This window comes from Symsagittifera roscoffensis, chromosome 1 (assembly GCF_963678635.1).
Source record: "Symsagittifera roscoffensis chromosome 1, txSymRosc1.1, whole genome shotgun sequence".
Classification (NCBI taxonomy): Eukaryota; Metazoa; Xenacoelomorpha; order Acoela; family Convolutidae; genus Symsagittifera; species Symsagittifera roscoffensis.
In genome coordinates, this window is record NC_087062.1 from 56,836,235 (window position 1) to 56,840,683 (window position 4,449).

A 4,449-nucleotide genomic window follows, 5' to 3' on the forward strand; every position below is an offset into this window, starting at 1 on the left:
TTGCCAAACTCTAGCTTGATTTTATCAAACGGCTATTTCTTTCAATAAAAAATGAAGTATTATACTCCATCATACTCCATCAAGCTAACAACCCGCTTATTTGTAAGTATTGAAACTACTTGTAGTTTCAACACCAGAACAATTTGAATTAAACTTAGAATACAGTTGTTCTCATTCTGGAACTAACTCGCGCAAACCGGTTTACACTAGATCTATTGAGACTAGGAGATATAAGAGTAAGATTAAGATTGATATTAGACTAAGAAATTGCACGAATCTATCCGGCCGAAAATAAGATAGCGTGACGAGCAGACGGTGTACCTTATCTGAAATTACTCTATGAGTATAGTACTTAATACATAACTCATAATTACGTGTTTTGTGTTTTTGTATTCTACTTTTCTTTTTTTTTGTCCCTGAAAATTGTCTCAGTTGATTTATTAAGAGAACGAATATATTTTTGTGTTGTTTTCCTAAGCAGCGTGGTGCCCGCAAGAACAAATTTGCCAAGGAAGACTCAGAAACTGTTTGTTTACATCACTTCGAAATTAAAAATGAAATTTTTTTGGCATGAAATAAAACTTATAATTTAATTTCAATGCACATCTCAATTTGGAAATATTGGCGGCGGGGCGGGGGATTTTCAAAAAAAACTTGAAATTTTTCTTGACTTTTATTAGGTCGACCAAATTGGTTTTTTGAGCTCTCCCAAATCACTCTAAAGACCCTATTTTGACCCAAATTTTCTGCGCCGCGGGCAACTGTTTCAAAAAACAGTCCAAAAAGGCGTTTTTGGGCACTTTTTGGAAAATTTTGACCAAAAAATTGCGTTTTTCGGCGCGCGCTGTAGCCTCAAAGTTAGTATATATTAGCGCCTTTAGAAAAATTTGAAGGTCAGTCATCCAAAAGTGAATATCTCAATATAGTACAAAGGGGGACCCTTTGAGTCGGCAGGGGGCCGAATCCCTGAGGAGGGGGCGTCCCCCCAAAAAAAAATCCGGTACGGTTTGAGTGACCTCGTGTGAAGTTCTCTTTTCAGCAATCTTTAATTTATGCTAATTTTGCAACATCTATGATTTTGAAATAACTTTGCAAAAATGCAGAAAAAGGACGGCAATATCTCATTTAGAACCACCGCCTTTCGAAGAAAGAGAAGAAATTGTGGAAATTGTTCCACCTTTCGAAGAAAGTAGGAATATACATGCCTGGGGTGGTTTTTTATTCAAACCAATTTTTTATCGGTCTGAATAAAAAACTGAATTAAGGCAAAGCTAATTGGCCTTATTAATTCCACGCACGCCTCAAATTTCAAAACTTCAAGGTTGATATTAGGTTGAAACTTCATGGTTTGTCAATATATCATTCAAACAAAAGCTAATCGAGACCAATTAATGGGCAGTAGGAACGCTTAGGATTTTGTTTGTTATATGAAGTTGCTTTGTCGTTTATTATGTAGGCCCATGTGAACAATCTTCCCTCTATTTTGATATAGGAGGGAAATATTCACTTGGTCCAATTTGTGGCCCACCCAATAACAAGATCTTGGAAAAAATTGCAAAGGTAACATGCAAGATTATGCAAGATATAAAAGACCTTGGCATGATTTTGAATCCTGAATATGATCTTGCCAGGATTTTCCAAGATCTTGAAAATTTTTTTGAAAGCGCAGCTGCTAAAGAAGTGGCAACTGCATGCAAACCTGATTACTGAAGTAGCTACTACTGATGGCTCATCTCAGGGCGGATCTGGGATTTTCTCGAGGGGGGGGGGTTTCAAAAAAATTAGTTATTGAAAATTTTGACGACCTTTCTTTTAGGTCGTCCTCTCGTCCAAATTGATTTTCCGCGCTCTCCTAAAGCACTAAAAAGACGCTGTTTTGGCCAAATTTTCTGCGCCACAGGCAATTTTTTTGGCGCGCGCTCCCCCTCAAAGTTAGTATATATTGGCGCCAAAGGCGCCTTTAGAAAAATTTTACGGTCAGTCGGCCGAAAATGGATTTCTTAAAAAGTACCAAAGGGGAGACCCTCTGGGTCGGCAAGGGGTCGAATCCCTGAAAGGGGGGCGTCCCCCCCTAAATCCGCCCCTGGCTCATCTAATTCCACGCTCTGTGAGATGTCCTAGTTAAAGAAGAGGAGCTTTATTTGAAGCGGAATTTTTTCAATTGTTCTACCTGAGAACTGTCTTAAATTGAAAATTGAAACCTTAGCCCTTTTAAACCAAAAAAGGCCGCAACCTAGTTTCAATTCGCAAATCAAATTGGTTCAGATCAGCATCGTGGCAACTGTTAGAAACGCAGAACTGAAAAAGTGATCAAACATCGTCATGTCTATAGTCATTATCGAAATTACCAAAACTGGGAATCAATCTTTTAGCAAGCCAATCTCATAGCAGAAAAAGTGAAAATAAGTTTTTTAGCGGGCCAAAGTGATGTAACCAACGCATAATTGATTAACAGGTGGAAAAAGACGTTATCTTTTGGGTGAAGTTTTCCTATTTAAGACAAATATCTCACGATTTAACAACAACACTACCAACTTCAAAAAAAGAAATGGTTCAATTAGCGGGGGAAAAATTAAATGCAAAATCACTCGCGCCAAATCTTAGCGCATCGGAGAGCAAGCAGTCGCTACTTTCCATTGCCTAATAATTTGAAGGTAGTGTTCTGAGTTGCTAATTCTTTTGCGTCTGCTAAAAGATCGGTCCGCTAAAAAACCGTTCGGTTGAAATTCCTCGGTCTGCTGAAAGATCAGCGCTCCGCTAAAAAAACAGGTCTGCTGAAGATCGGTCTGCTATTAAACCAAGAAATGCCTTAAAAAATAAGCAAACTTGATAGGCAGAAATACCCTAGTCGGCAGAAATATCTTAGTCGGCAGAAATACCTATTAAATTAGGCAAGCAATTCCATGCCAATGAAATGAAATTTGACCGATTGCAAACTAAGGATTATGTCAGCTGAAAGGCATAAGAAAAATCTGAAACGATTTGAAAAATTGGAAAAAAAAATTATTTGAGATCTGCGCGAACTGTACGACAAAACTTGGCTAGTCTTGCAAATTGGCGTTTTCTGCTATATCTATCTTTCATTTTGTTCAAAAACCTTTTAGCGAATAGTAACGTCTAACAATTCTGATTGATTAAAAGTTTTCCATCATTCGGTCCCTGAATCATGAGAACACCCCCTTCACCAAGTCACACCTATCTCATCGATGGCTAACGTAACCTCAGAAGAACAAAACTACAGGAATAAGGAAAAACATAGATTGTTCCGACTGGTTTTTAACATCAAAAAACTGTAAACGAGATGACGAAACAATCCAAAATATTTTTTGTTAGTTTTATCATTTTTCTTTAAATGGCTTCTTTGAAAAGTCAAAATTTGTCTTAACAAAAGAGCCACGACAAGCACAAACATTCAATTAAATTCTGAAAAATGACACTAAATGCTTGCAAACTAATTTTCTTCTAAATTATATAACTGTAGGTCTGTACGAGACAGTAGTATAAGACACGAGATTTTGGCAGCCATAGAAAAAAGTTGTCAGCTGAATTTTATCTATGACACTTTTTGAAAAAAAATCAGCGTTTCTTCATCGAAAATTCGTTAACATTTGAGTTAACCATAGTTGTCTCTGATATGATCTCCGGTCAAATTAAACAAGTTTCGGCCAGCCAGATTTTTAAACGATACTGAATGTTGCAGCGCAAATATAAAACAATAGTACAAATGCATATACACTCAAATGTAAGCGAGAGTATAAGTGCATATAAAGTTGAACCAAAATGTAAATGCATATAGGGACAGTAGCCAAACGTATACGTGGTGCGTCCCGGCGGGTTCGGCGCCGGTTCGAATCCCGACTAGGTCATTTCCTTTCTAGAACTCAAATATGCAGCGAACTTGATGGGATGCTCTGTAACCCGGTTCGATCCCCCCCAAAACCTATTTTAACCGTCTTTTCGCTCTAATTTGGTTCAGCTTGCTTTGAGTTATGCAGTTTTTTGTGGCTGATGTTACCGATGTTAACAATAAAAAAAGTTTGTTATGAAATATCATTATGACCGAGTTATTTTGCCGATAAAATGCTCGAATTAAATTGTTTGAAATTCGATATTTTTACAATCCGTGGAGATTGAGGCGCACATTTTGGCGCCCCACAAGGGACAACGAAGTCCGAAGTTATTCACGAATCTCCACAAAGGACACGATATTCAAGGATTCGCACAAGGACCTCGAATTCTTCACCCACAACAGATCTGACAGTTAAGCCAGATGAAGTCAAGCAGATCTCTTTCAAGTTCTTTCCTATCCATACAGATGTATCTCGAAAACTCGACATCTCATCAGTACACCTGCAACTTGCTCAGAGTGACAAGCGACACGCAGTGTTAACTTGGACGGGCAATCTGTCACAGGCAGAAACATTCATTTCATTGGGTCAAGTTCCAGAA